This window comes from Bombus pascuorum, chromosome 8, assembly GCF_905332965.1.
Source record: "Bombus pascuorum chromosome 8, iyBomPasc1.1, whole genome shotgun sequence".
NCBI classification, from domain to species: domain Eukaryota; kingdom Metazoa; phylum Arthropoda; class Insecta; order Hymenoptera; family Apidae; genus Bombus; species Bombus pascuorum.
In genome coordinates, this window is record NC_083495.1 from 13,474,225 (window position 1) to 13,490,341 (window position 16,117).

General features: G+C 36.9%; 1 protein-coding gene across 3 annotated transcripts in view; it reads right to left on the reverse strand.

Moving 5' to 3' along the window:
* Window positions 1-16,117, reverse strand: part of LOC132909885 (mannosyl-oligosaccharide 1,2-alpha-mannosidase IA) — a 689,092-nt gene that overhangs the window by 218,135 nt on the left and 454,840 nt on the right. For 2 of the 3 annotated variants that reach the window (XM_060965081.1, XM_060965080.1), the window contains exon 1: window positions 11,361-12,907. The exons of the other annotated variant lie outside the window; for it this stretch is intronic. The gene's annotated coding sequence lies outside the window, so the exon portion shown is untranslated. Of the gene's footprint in view, window positions 1-11,360; window positions 12,908-16,117 lie in introns of those variants that run through there. 3 annotated transcript variants of the gene reach the window in all.

The following is a 16,117-nucleotide window of genomic DNA, read 5'->3' on the forward strand; positions in this document are numbered from 1 at the left end:
AACTTTAATTAACTTTGTCAAAGTATCTAGATATTTTCACATTTAATATTTTTCATATTCCATACTATTTCACATACTTAGCTACAAAGAAAAATCCGCATGCAATCTATTCTACTCTTAAAAACAAATAACCAACCAACCATTAACATTCGTCCACAAAACAATCAACGCCAGATTAACTTAGAATCTATGAAAAACTCATCGTCTACGTTCTCTGACCTCGACAATTGATCTGCGAGTATTTCGTATCCGTATGGTAGCAAATTTTCCGTTCCAAATTTCGCGAGGTTGATCGAGCGGAATTTTCGGACGTCCAACAACGAAACTGAACTATTTTCCACGGCTTATCACTGCACATGAGACAGGGTTTATCAGCTACGCGACTCACGGCTACGCGATACAAATAGTTGGCGTTTGCACGACACGTGGTGCACGTGCACCGTCTGTGAGTGACTGATACGGACGTGGATCGGTTGTTTAACGCTACGCGATTGAACGCGACGAGTCGATCGGTTCTCCAATGGAACTACGAATAACGAGTCGTTCGATTCGGCTCGTGATCGAAGTTCCTATTCGAAGAAGCGTTTAACGACTCCGTTTAAGAGTTCTCGGAGTTCCACACGAATATTTCTTCGAGATGATGCAATGGACTGTGATTTGAGAGCTGGTGAAGTCGTTTAGCGATGTGCGAGAAAATGTTTGACATTGTTTGAAAAAACACTTGCAGGCAAGATGAATTTTTGTGGGAGGATCTTCCTCACGTTGTTCGAAAACCATATGGAGATATCTTCGAGATGAACTTTTGGCTTGTAGAAGATATGAACACTTATTTTTTTACTGATGTTGTAATTATTCGTAGCCTTTCAAAAATGCGTGTATAATAAGGAATAATTATGAAGATCGTAGCAAATAAAATATTTTAATTATATTATCTTCTGTCTGCTCCTTATTTGTTGTTAAGTACTACTATGTTATATACAGCTTAATAAACAAGACTTTTATAATATATTATAGACAATTTAGATGACTATTTATTTTTTAAAACATTTACTACATAGCATACGGACATAGTTGATAGGCCAGTCACTTAGCAATTTTTATATTTTATAAAAGATATGTCTACGTTCATTTCCATTACTAATTGATATTTTACGATAACGTGTGGATTAAGAGGCACAATAAAAATAATTAAATATGTTAATACGTTAAGTTAATTATACAAATTTAATTTGCATTCCTAACATTTATAACTTTATGTATATCTTTACCTATTAGTCACGCCAGTAGAAACTGTGTTAATGTGCTATTGATCGATAAAATGCAAAGCTCGTTAAACACGAAAGAGCTCTAATTATTTGAAGTTTTCGACTATTGAATTCAATCTAGCGATCCTAATCCACTTAATTGACACAAATTTGCAAGATACAAAAAGTCCTATTTTTAGAGAATAATACGAATGGTGGTTATAAATAGGGGCGAAACAGGGGAAGGATAATTCTAAAAAGAAACGTGGATCATACAGCCAGGAAATATCAGAGAGACGTGTTATTTCAGAAATAGAGACGAACCGAGACCTTTCACGTTTCAGATTCCAAATCGAGGCTCGCGATCGGAGCCACCTTTCACTTTTGGTACCGTACGAGCACCGCGTTCGTCTCAATTAGCATAAAATGTCAGTGAAAGAAAGTTCAAAGCTATCGATTCACGCCAATAACTCGAGGAATGCCACTACATTGAGCAACCAAACGAATCGTATTAATCTGTTGCTAGCGTAATTCCATTGCGCTGAACCTACTGCATTGCTAATAAGCGCATACTGCGCATAGACTAATAAATTCGATCTTATCTAGCTGAAATTCCATCGATTTACATGAGCTTGGGATTTCTTTCATTCCTAGGGAATTCAATCACAAAGGCTAATTTGTGTTCAGTAAAAAAGGATTTCAAGACGAATTGCGTTGTTTGTTAAAATTTATTCTGTACTTATGAATATTAATAAATATTCATAAATATCCATAAATTCAATTAATTTGATTTGTAATATGAAATTTAGTAAAATCTCTGAAACCATAGTTAAAACTTTGACAAAAGATCTACTGATGATTTTGTATTAAATTCTTAGATTTTTATTTTGTGTTTAAATTTTCTAATTATATAAATTTTATAGTAAGTATACTTTTCTACATCGTCAAGAAGAATACAATTTATCAAACTAAAAATTACTGTCTAATTAAACGAGCTCCTACTAACTAAATCTGGTTATTTGTCCTATTAACGATGTTTCTTTCTTTTCTTTTTATAGGAATGAAAAATAATAGATAATAAGGAAAATTGACTAAGTGCTATTAAGCGTACGAATCGTTTGTCCTCGACATGTCCAGTGAAATCAATTAAGTTATCATTGAAGAACTATATACATAGTAATTTTCTGCGAAAGACTTCTATACGAGTCCATATAACAAATATTTCTTCCTAAGTGTCTAAGATTTAATCTACATTTAAATTGTTTAATACCAAAGTCGCTCTAAAATTACAGAACAAGCCTTCTGATAAAAAAAAGGTCTCGAGATCAACGGTTATAATACGTTAAAGCCAAAACTACGAAAAACCAGCTAGAAGAACCCCCCAAAAAGGAAAGACGAGAAGCAGGAAAAAAGTTACATGTACATGAAAAGTGGCTGTGCGAGCCAGGGAGACACAAAGAGAACGTAAGAGGAGAAACAAGGGTAGGGGAAGTGCAAGCACGACGACAAAAAGAATAATCGGTGAAAGGCGAGCAGTCGCAAGAAACGGGAAAACAGAGCGGGCAGTATAAAATTGCGCGGTGCAATTTAAATTTTCGGACCAGCTCGCCAGGGTTTCCAACTTTTTCAATGTGTACATACACTTTTAAAAGGAGCCGTTGTATAATGTAGAACACCCTCGTATCGTCCAACCTCCCCCTTCAACGCTATCTTGTTCGCGAATTTGTACGCGCACATAGAATATGCGTACGTAGTGACGGTCTCGAGTTTCCCAGGGGTTACTATTTAACGCCATGTTTTTCCATTTCTTTTCCCCTGCCATCGTAGCTCGTTTTAAGGGTGGGCGCTGGAGAATTTACGGTCCGCCCAATTCCTCCAGATATTTCTTTTTCCTTTTTTTCTCTTCTTTCGCTTTTTCTTTTGGTTCTTCCGTGTGAAGCCGGTTTCCCCTTTGGTCCGCTCGTGAAATCATTCGACGAGTCCTGCTGGCAGGCGAACGTATTTGACTTTCATATTCGGCACGCGTGAGCACTTCTGTCCCTCTGAGTTTCACCATGGGGATACGACTGGAGGATGAATTTATGGAGCGACTGGTAACGGGTCCTCTCTCGTCCCAGTGAAAACAGAATCGTTTCGCGAGTCTCTCGCGAGAGTTGTAGTGCTATTTTTTCCACTTCTTAATTAACGTATTTGTCTGTTCGCCGCGTTAATATCGTGCTAATCGGTTCTGTATTAATTGGCAGACTGAGGATTACATTTATGGAAAATTTAGTGATATACAAATGCACAGAATACACATAGTGTGGAAGAGATGGATAAAATGTTTGTTATATTATTTGGTGGGCGAAATAAATATTAACTCGGATCTTGTTTCGTTAATTACGTTTATACAAATTTGTATTAGTAATAGTGGATGCTATTTTAAAGCGGTAAAATCAATTCCATAGCCTGCATATGTTACTGCATATTTTATGATTTATATCAGAACTAGAAATTTTTATCCGAATAAAGAAAAATATTGCTTGACCTTAACAAAAGATATTTGATCTTACCCAATTGCTAATAAAAAAAGATCGTAAAGTATAAATTTTTTTTACGGTCACGTTATTCTTCCACGTAATGGAAATTATAGCTCGAACAACGATAAAGTTATTACCGTGGGTATGAAGATTATCTTGTTAATTGTTCGCAGGGCCTTCTACCGTAGCCAGATAATAGACTACTGGCCTTGGTACACGAAATACAAATGGTTCTTATAGTCCGAAATTTTAAAGCCGCTTCCATAACATCTATATTTCATCCATAATATACATTGTCATAATTCTATTGTTATTGTACATAAATTGTCATAACATATACACTGCCAATAATAAGTATTAAGGCACTTGGTGATATTTGGTATGCATCGAATGTTTTTCACTGGTTTCATACATTTTCTACCTCTTCTACTACCACAAATCTGTTATTTCACTCGTTTTAATAAGCTAGCACATTAAATAAAGTGGAATTTATTAGTTTTCCCATAAGTATGACGATTAAATGTTCTAATACTCACGGTCAGTAATATATATAAATTACATTCATGAACGCATTTCTGCAAAAATTACAGAAATGAAAAATAAACGAGAAACGATCTTCCATTCACGGCTCTTTAATGAGCCGACAATTACTCCAATTCGCAGCGTTGGTCTCTCGTAAAATAGCTCGATATCCAACGAGACGAGTTTCTTCAATTTTTAATACCGGAGACGGAAATCCACTACTTTTCTTCTTTGCTTCGTTTAATTATTTCCTCGTAAAGCTAGCGTGATTCCACTCAAGTACAGGTTGCTCTCTCTCTCTCTCTCTCTTTCTTTCTATCTTTTTACGTTTCTCCTGGGCAAGCATTGCCCGCGTCGAAATTCAATGAAAAGCCATGTTACACGTTTCACTCAGGAATGCCGAGAGCTTACGGCTTACGGCATCGAGAAATTTCATAAGAACGAACCGGTTTGGTTCTCGAATTACCCGCCGCGCCGCCGCGATGTTGCAGCGCGCGAGGAATCCCAAGGTTTGTTCAAAGTGTCAAATATCGGAGACGATATTCAGCAAAGACGGAACCCATAGGGGACAGTGTCTAGAATCCTGTGCGAAAATTACGCCAGTGAATGCAATTTCATTGGGCAAAAAGAGAGCCGAGACAGTTTGGATCAGCCACGCTGTTTTTCTGCGAAGACGCGTTTCTTAAGATCTTATTGTTCTTAGTTCGCTTTTCTATGATCTGTTTCAACGCTAAACGTACGTCTACGTGTCTGTTCTTTAATAATAACGAGCTTATGGAGTTTGCTATTAGTTGGGAAAAATCTGAAGAAAAATTCTGTTACAAAGATTAGGATATCAATTTAACGTATCAGTTAGATTATGTGTTATGATTGTGATTAGATAATGTATCTATTGATTTAAGTAGCCCAGTTTCAGAAGGACTTTTATACAGATTGTTGACTTGTTATAATTTTCTCATCATCATATTCAGATTTATTATTTATTGTGTCTCATAATTTCGTTATGAATAGAACTACGTATATACTAAACTTATATTTTGATACTCGATGTATCATTTTTAATATCACAATCGAAGGCTTGTTATTCAAATTTTAATCAAAAACTAAATCAATATTACTTTTTATATTCGACGTTCGCTATATTCGCATCAGCTGTACAAACAATCACTTTCCTCGGATATCATATACCTGTGCAGTGATATTTAAAAAGAATGTACATAATAATCCAATAATACAGTGTATATCAATTTTATCTACGATTAACATTTACTGGTAGTATTATTTTATGACAAAAAATGATCTAAATCATCGAAAGATAAAAGTCATACGAGCCATTTCACTTTATTTTCGCGATAATATCACAGCGAAAATCACCGCGTTTATCCGGATGTTTTGAATAAAACACCGATTCTTCCATCATTTTTGTGTTCTTTTCGTGAAAAACAAAATATGTATCGTATTCGTTCACGCATCGCAAAATAATCCTACAATCCAAATGTTAAATGGCAACGAACGATACGAGCCGGGATTTCACCATTGTTCATCGGCTGTGACGAAAAGCTGATTTGAATGGCTGGTAAACGTTTAACATTGATCGCCTGCACATTTTTGTCGCGAAATTGACGAACGAGTTTCCGTAACTTCGCATCTGGCCGCTGTAAACAAGCCGAATAAAATTTCGCTGCTCGTGCTCGTGAAATTCGTTCCAGCTCGATTAAAAAAAATAATGTATTTTCATAGGAATGTCCACTGTGTGTAGAATACCGAACATAGCATTGTATCTATGGCAACAAAAGCATTTTATGGTCGTTAGAACGCCGAGCCAACGGCGTTCCGTCGATTGGAAAATTGAAATAATTATGTAATACGATTAACAAATGTAGAAAAAATATATTGTGCTCGACGAATAAAGTTGAGAATACAATTACGACTCGCTGTTTCGTTGGAAAAGTGATAAAGACGGTGAAAAATATCTCGTTTATTTGTCTGAATACACGCGATGTCATGGTGTCTCAGCGTGAGTTTGCACTGCACGGGAAGACAAACATAAACGTCATTAGAGGCGTCTACACATGAACTAATTGCAGGTTCAACTCGAAATTGTTAACTGTAGCATGTGAATCTACCATCTACATACGTAATTTCTAGCTTCAAGTTTATGAATATCATTCGCGAACCGAGTACTTACTTTCAATATTTCAAATCTATTTACTACTCGTGAGCGATCTTTAGCTTGATCGTGTATTCTTCATTCATAAATTTCCTCATTTTTAGGCAAATGTAAAGAAACTGATACTTTGTAAGGCATACTTTTCGCCTGAATTTCAGATAAATCGAAAATATAAGGTTTTTCGTTACTAAAGTAGAGCAAGGTTTGTCATTAAAACGAAGCATATTTTTCATTTGAGTTTCAAATAAATTGAAAACGAAGTTTTTTGTTATTAAAGTAAGGCAAACACAATTAAAAACCTAATCTTTCACTGGAAGCATTGCTTCCTTTTGCTTTTATTATTAATTACATCATTCAAATTATATAATCCCATATAAATTTATTCTAACGAGACATCGCGTAATTATCTATTCCCATTGTTTCTTTCATTGTCTGCTAGTCCGATCAGCGTTAATTAACGAGCACGATTTACTAACCTTGATTTTTATTTACTATGAACCCAGACTAGAATTACCGATTATTAAGCAGAGGACAATCGCGCTCGTGAAATGATGGGGAACATCACGCGATACGGCGATTATAAAACTATAAAGCGTTAGAAAACGTGGAAACAAGCGTCTGGCTGGAACCCGACGTCCATACTTCCGGTTTCGCGCGAACACCGACGCGATAATGTTCGTCCTTCCGCGGGCGAGCAGGAATTGTCTTGTTACAAGCGCCGGAAATACAAAATACGCGAGAACGAAAAAGCGACGCGAAAACATCAAAGCGGTCTTTTTGTCACCGCTGGTTTCCACGGTGAACACGCTTTAATTGCACCTGACTTTGACGGACGAAACGATGGTTTTCTGCCGCAACGAAATTGTACAATAATTTGTGATATAGTACTAGCGGCGACGTAGTAGTCGGTAATGAAAATTGTACTTTAGTTTGCTGAGACACGTCACTGCAAATAGAAATAAATGAATAAATGAATAGAAATGAATGAATAAATCTACAAAAAGAAACTCGTGAATTATCGTTTGCCAAATAATCTGTCAGATTAGAATAATTCGCGGTATTTCCTGCTTGGATTTTATAAATTCTAATTTATTCTATCGTATTAGGAAGTTAGAAATCTTCGGCGAAAACCGTAAAAAGTTTCGAAAACCACGGTAGGATTAACAAAAAGTATTGAATTAAAATAAAGAGAGAAAAATAAAAGAACATGATAAAAATGGAAATATAGAAATTCTGATTACTGAAACTTATTGCAGAAACAAATTACGTAATTGCATTCATTGTAACGTAGATGTTAACACAACGTAGAGAAAACTAACACTTATTCCTTATAAACTGTGCACGAGTGGTCGTTCGATTAATACATTTCACTCTAAACTCTACGTGTGGTCGTGCAAGGAGAAACATTTGCACAGAACTCGCGTTAATCAGCGATAATGCGTGCACGAGGTGTAATCAATTCAGAGCCCAATAAAACTGTTTTAATCGGTCGACAAGCGCAATATTCACCGGGTTATAAACGCGTGAGACTACATCGTCGAAACAAAAATTATTGCTTCTATCTAGGTCAAATTGCCTATATTAAATTCCCTATATGAATAATATTCCCTATATTATTAAAATAAACTATCCAGATATCTATCAGTTATATAGATACTGTGTAAATCACTTGTTTCGATGATTTATCGAGGAATTTGCTTATTGCGGTTAATATCCTGAAATCGAGTTTACTTTAATTATGAAATCAAATCACCAACTGTTGGTAGTTTCGATTGTTAAGGGCAGATATTGAGTTTTAACATGTTCCCACGCATTTTGTATTTTTTAAATACATTTTTTTTTAATTTAACGGCGAGGAGTTCTATTTAAATTGTAGAAATTCAATCTCAAAGAGAATATTTATATAGGATGACATGCAACTGGGTCAAATGATCTCTGGTTATTATTGTGCAACGTGCTGTTACCCGTCCTTTCTCATCTGCTATAGAATTATATGGGCGTGAATATATCTTACATTTTATTAACCCGATTAAGCCATGGAAATAATATTTTGAAATAGTTGGACTTTAATTGACGATTATTTATGGACCTTTTTTAATCCCTGCAGTTCATATCAAACTGAGCTCGATATTCGAATTCGTCTCATCTTTTAGTTCTTAGGATACGAAATACATTGTTTCGTACTAAAGAAAAAAATTTCGTATTGAAATGAAAGAGTCGATGGTTACGAAAATGTGAAAATTTCCTCGAATTATGAATGTACGTTAGCTTATGAAGCTTTTGAAAATAACTTACTGAATATGGATCAATTAGAATGGAACGTCAAATTTGTAATTCTTTCATTTCTTCTAACATTCCTTTTACCGTAATGATAAAGTGATATGATCTAAGGAAGGCACGCGTTCCTGTCTTAAGGAATTTTGCAACTACACAATGCGCTATAATTACTCGTGCCAATCCAATTAGTATAAGAAAATAAATATCGCTTACTCTAATCGCGTAAATCACCGACATATATACAAGATATTTTTTAACCAACAAAAATAATTTATTGCTACATATTTCGCCATTCTAACGGATATTAAAAATTATCTGCGAAAAAAAAGAACACTTCGAGACACAACACTTATTCGATAACACATAAATACGATAGTTGAACTTCCTCTTTGAACCACTAATCATCTCCCTCGCGCATGTCCGTCTCGTTGCAATCAAAAAACCAAATATCATTTGTTCCAGTTCCGTAGACATTACAAACATACGTAATATATGTACATTATGCAAACAACGTTAGTCAACAAGGAAAAATAATTTACTGTTAGATATTTCGTCATTCTAAAAAAGCAAATTCTAAGAAATTATGTATGTAATTCAAGGAATTAAAAATCACTACGTGATATGATAATGGGCGATATCTGTAGGAAAACTTATCGGAGCACAATATTTTTGCGATAGGAGAAAAATGGCGATAATGAAACTTTGATGAAACCTGACTTCTTGTCGAAAACTTGACTCAACGTATCTTCACGAATGGTCGTGCTCCCTGCGTTCCTAGATAAGATACCGTGGGCGCTGATAAAGCGATCTCTCGTTCGTTCGAGTCAGTCTCCCCTAGCGAGGAAGAGCAATCTCTAGCAAGTCTCTCACGGGAGGCGTCGCTAAAATAATTCAGGACTCCCGAGGCGAGATCGGGTCCAACTTCTCCCTCGCGAGAGCATTCCTCGAGGATCTACGAAAATACGATTCCCGGCAAATGTCTACTTCGTTACTGGCGCGCTATAAATAGACCCAAACGGCCTTGGTCAACCTTCTTCGAGTTCGTCGACATTGGTAACCGGTATCCTCTCTCGGCCGACACTTCCACCAAAGAAGCTTCTGTCGGCCAGGGATTCCGAACTTTTGAGATCATACTCAGGGCACACGATGTCTAGACTCTTTTTTCTTTGTTCCGTTTGGAAAAGTAATCGTTTCGGAGTACTTTACGTCGAGAGCTAAGAGACTTGCGATAGTTCGTTTTCTATTTATTCTATCGAATAGAATAATACAATTAAATTTTCTTGAAATTATAAGCACGAAGTTATAAAGTACTAGAGAGATTATTTGATCTTTTGAACGATGCTTTTAATCGAAAAAAGTTGAAATTGGACCATTTTTACTTGAAATTATTTACGGTTTCGTTTCAACCGAGACTGATATTTGATGTGTTTCACAGAGTGGTAATGGTAAGTAGTTTAACCTGTTTTCAAGTTAGACGAGACAGTATAACGATGCGAGGTAATTTGTACTTGGTTTTACAGGCTAGCAAAATTCTGATATCCTGCTGTTACATGAACAGTGATTCTCATTTATAAACACTATGTTACACACATATTGATTTAATGGTATCACGCTACTGAAATATTGTAACAGAAGTAAATTTCATTTAAAACCAGATACAGTCGTTTGGAATTATCAAACAACGTACGAAATAAATACTTAATACACCAAGAACACGAGTATAACGAAGAAACGGCCGAAATTAATGTTAATTAGCCTGGAGATATCGCGATCGTCGGTTCGCAGCCACGATTTCTTGTCCCCGACATAAATCGTCCGATACGAAATCGGGAAATAAATCGATTCGCGAAGCATTGAATAAATCGGCGAGATAAGCCACGTTCATTATCCTCTTTCCTTCCGTTGATCGATGCATCGATACGCGTGGAGAAATTCCGAGATCGAAAGATACAGCCAGTAAGATATCGAGAGCTCCGTTTCTCAATACACTTCCCGAACGCTAAATACGAGTAAACTGGTCACGAACGAGACTTCCTGACCAAGGGAATTCCAACACGAATTTCCCCTTGTCGACACAAAGAAGCTCGCACAAAGACATCGCAAGACTAATCTGCAATAAATTTGATCGGCAACGCGAGACAGATTAAAATAATTCGCTCTCGACTATAAACCAATGACTAGGAGAAGCCGAAACAATGGAAAACGAAAAAGTTTCACGAAAATTCACTTTCCGTTGGCTAACCGTATATATTCGTTTAATGCCGAAACCACGATGCGTTACAACAAAGCCAGCAGCCGCAACGAACGGAAAAAGTCACGAAGACGAGTTATCCGCGTTACCTCGAGCCTGTAATCAATTTCCCTGGTGAATTACGCCATCCGCGCGGCACACGTGGAAACCGTACATGTGGAAGAAAACACAGCAGCATTGGAAAAGAACGATCGATTTTCGATCGAGTGCACTGATCTGTCGTCACTTTTCAATTTCCAACTATAGAATCGTCGCAATGACATCGAATCGTGAGACAAGAATAACCGATAATCGCGAGTCGAACTCATCAACGACGAGCATTGAACAAAGAGACATTTACGCGTCACATAAAAGATGTAATCGTTGCATGAATTTACCTGTTTCTGGAGACGCGAATGGATGAGAATTGAAGCAAGCCAGCCGAATAAATCGTTGTATTCTTCTGGATATCAACGAACGTGTCACAAATACTTCTTCAAAAATTCTTTTTCTTATCGGCGGTCCACAGCTTCCCACGAATATCTTCTCCTTCTTTTCGTAGCTTCTTTCACTGTTTGACTTCTTTCGATGAAATAACAAGCCTTTAATTAAACGCACCAAACGTGAATATCGAATCGCTGTTTCGTCTATCGCCAATTATCATTCACGTTTTCACTTTGTCGAACACACTGGGTTATCGAACGATCTAACCGACGCGACTTCTGCACTTCGTATTACACATACATACGTTATAACGACGCACTTTCTCGACCGAAAGGTACGATGTTTGTTTATATTTTTCAAATTTCAACAGATTTCTCAATCGCACATCGTCACGCGTAATTCACGACACCGAACGAGTCATAAACACAACGAGCTCATTCGAACGTTTCGACTAAGCCTGGCAGAGTTTTTGTCGCGACACGACCACGCATAACCTGTTTACCGGATGCACAGACACCGTCGAGACTTCCCTTCGAGAAACGTCTAGCTGGAGATGTTGGTCCCACGAATAAGTAAATTCCTCGGTTGACGCGCCGGAAGGCTCGACGTCCTATCGACGGCGTTGCCAGTGATACGTTTCCGTCGTGCGAAATCACAGACACGTGTGTCTCGAACGTGAGTTACAGGCGAGTCAAACGAAACGCCGCAATCATGTACGACAGAGCAACGATGTGATTGAATATTAATATCAAACAAATAAGAACAACGATTGAATTATTAGCGACTACGTCGAGTAAATAACGTAGTCGTCAGACTTTCGATCTCGCGAAATATTTCCTACACGTTTAACATCGACGATACTTTTATGCATTCGAGGAACACAATGGGAACGCGATACGATCGATAAGCGTGTCGTAGATCGCGTATCGGTAAGAAATTCAGTAGTAACAGCCGCCAAGGACGGAAAGTGGACAATACGTATAAAGCTATCAATTTCAACTACTAATTGTACGTACTCTTCTTAACGATCCATTAAAAAGAAGGAATCATTCGGAAGATTATTATTAGCACGCAGAAGAATTTTCAACGAAGAAGTCGATATCCAAGAACATACTCTTCGTCCGACTATTATACTTTAGTTTCCAATTCTATGGTTTTCCTAGTACTTTGTTACAGGTCCGCAACCTCTGGGAACGAAGGTCGGATTCTTGAAAACGTGTTGAAAGATCACAACGAACGCGAAGCAGAATTTTCCTTTTGCGCGTGAATCGTTTTTAACGTTGGAAATATAGTGCTGATTATCGCTGTGACTCGTGGCCCTGTTGTTCTTCGTTGCTCGTTCACTACACCGGATACACGCACCTGTGGGTAGATCCTTCTAAGTATTTCTACTCCCTTTTCTCCGTTCACTTCGTTCTTCCAGCGGTGAAACAACGTTACTGAACGACACACTCGCGCGCGATCGCGTCCGCCGGAGCACTGACACGACTCAGGATTCCACGAGTGACTGCAGCCGCATACACGACTCGAGTCGAACGACTTCGCTGCTCGGCGCCACGACTCGTCGAGCCGAGCGGATCCGAATCCCTACGAACCGTTTCTTTGCGCTGCCGTTGGCCGCGACTCGCGCGCACTACGGCTCCGACTGCTCGCCGTGATGGAACGCGTCCCATCGTCGAGCTTTTCAACCCTTTGCGCTCGTATTCGGCTCGGAGATGGTTGCCGTGCTGGTCAGAATTCATTTCCATCCTACGAACGTTGATAAAATATAATCTCGTATGTAACGAGTAGCTTGGAAAGTTTTTTTTTTTTTTTTAAGAATTATATGAAATTTTAAGAAGCGCGTTGACGAAGAGATGCGCAAACAGTGGCTGTCAGAGAGCAGATATACGATCGAAATGGTAAAAGTGTTGTAGTGACCGAGCAGATGTACTATCGAAATGGTAAAAGTGATTTGGTGGTTGAACGTACGACCGCAAAGGGTTAGTAAGTATTATACTTTAGTTCGTCGATGAAATTTTTGAAGAAGATCGAGGAAGGAAGATTTATATCGTGGAAATGTGAACAACTAAAGCTTCTGATGATTTTGTATCTCCTGAATTTAACAACTGAAAATTTCTAACGTCGAAATTTTTGTTTTCGAACGTAACGTGAATTCTTTGAGGAAGATCCGGAGTTTGAGGAAGGAAGATGATGTACGTCGTGAAAACGTGAATGATAAAAGCTTCTGATAATTTTGTATCTTGCGAGTCCGAGAAACGAGGTTCTGCAACATTCAAATTTATATTTTCGAACGTATCGTGAAGATCATAGAAGATTGTCTGTCTTCGTGAAAATGTCAATGACGAAAGACTCTGACATTTTTGTATTTCTAGAGTTCGAGGCTTGAATATTCACAACATTGACATTTTTATTTTCAAACGCGTTGTGAATCTTTGAGGGAGATAAATTTGAGGATTTAAGATTCTGGGAAATTTGTTAAAAGTGTCCTCTTGGGTGGTGGGTGAACGTGTTGATAAATTGTATCTTAAGCAAGAATTTTTAAACTCGACATTGTTAGGCGTGATGGTTTGAAGCTTCTATAAAGAATGTAAATATTCCGTTGAATTAAAAAGTTTCAAAATCGAGGCATTTGAAAACATAGCAAACGTATTAATTGCTAATAAATGCATTGAAATTCGAATTTCACCTATTAAAAGTCTCTTTGGTTTCTTCTACCAAATAGTCTTCTCAATAGTTAACCCAAACCTCAGAACCACTTCATTACAAAACCACGAGTCTATCAAGAACCTAATGTACCTCCTCAATTCTAATAGAACTCCACGTTACAATCAAATTTATCTATTGATTTAACATACCTCTATTTAACATACCGTTAAACATTCTCCTAATCAATTTCTCGAAATAACGTTGAAACTCAGTTTCAAAACGAAAATGAATATTCATAACTAAAAGGAATTTTTAATGAAATAAAAACGAATTCTGCCCAAGATGTTACTTAAAAAACTTGTAATATCTTTTCCTTCTGATTTAATTTTCAATTAAAACTAATTATAAGAACGAAGAACGATAATCTGAATATTCACCTACGTCGTGTTTTTTTACGCGTCCGATGTTATGCTCCTTTTTATAACGATACGATATAATAATAATTAACAATAAAAAAGAGTATTATTATTAAAAGATACGACCTATTTTCTTATTATAATGTTATTTCCTCTTGTTGAACTTAACAGATACAGATCGAACATAGTTTGAGATCGTTCGACAGGTCAATGGATGAGGTTTTCGATAGTGTTCAGGTGCGCAGAACTGCGAAGATCGGTCATCGAACTTCGACACGGTTTGCCACGTCTGGGCTCAATTTACGTTCAGTTGCGAAAGCAGCCGACGCTCGAACTTTGGATTTACATTCAAGTAAATTGGAATGCGGCATTCGGCGCGGAATGTACGGAGCATGCTGATAGTAAGGCGACGTGTTTTCGCGAGGAGAACGTTCCCGGTTATCGAACACCCTGGCGACGTTATCGATATGCTAACTGGCTCGAAACTGTCACATAATTTGTCTCTGCTCGTAGGAGCTGCGGTCAAGCTGGTTACTCGGAGTTTACACTTCCTTCTCTGTAGATGTGAATGAGGAGGCAGTACATACGCAGCTTTTTAGCTGCTGGTTTCTCTTATATTTAATACGTACATCGATTACAAGAATCTTAGAAAATATACGTTATATGAAAAAATATTTAAAGCAAAATACTTGTTCCACTGTTTGGTAGATGAAAGAAATTACTACTTAGATGTTTTTTTTTATTTTTAGTTATGTGTCAATTATGCTCCTGAGAATATGAATTTGGTGAAAATTATACGATATAATCATGATACATATCGTAATACTACGAATGTCAGTATAATTACGTGACAAGTTACTTCTGCAATAGTGTTTCTAAATATCTTAAAAAGGTCTAAAATTTTGTAATTGAGTGTGGTAGAGGGTAGAGAAAAATGTAGAAAATATTTCACATGGACATTCTAGAGTTTTCTCAATTTTTGTTCAATGTCTTAAAAAGTTAAGGTTTTCATTTTATAAAGTTAAAAGTTTTATTACCATATTTAAAAGTTATTAATCCACTTTTTCGGATTGTATTAAATGTGTGAATAAATTACTAAGCAAATTATGAGAAAGTATTTCAAGTATGCGACGAGATGGAAGTTTCCATTTTCCGCAGCATATAATGACATAATACGATGATGAAGGTGGTTAATAAAGCGGAGAGAAACGTTTCATGAAGTGGGTCAATTGTTCAAGTATAAATTACGAAAAACCGATCGATCATCGAATTCGATTATACAATTAGTTGGACAACTTGGCTCCGTTCGCCACTTCAAACTTCCACCAACTTCTTCAAGCGAATCAAAGTGTACGTTCCATTTTAAGTTACGAAACTGTTTTCGAATACGGATCACCATTGATTATTGATTCTGGCTTACACTGCGTACTGAGAATATTAAGGGGCATATTAAATATTCTAACGGGTTTCGTATTTAAATGCTTAACCAAATACTTCAAACAAGGACAAAAAATTAAGGAACAAATTAAAAAAAATTTTTTTTAATTTCATGTTCACTTTTCGATCAACTAATTTTTCTACCCAAACCTTATTACAATCAATTTGCGATTATCTTTGGAAACTGATATCACATTTATAGTTAATAA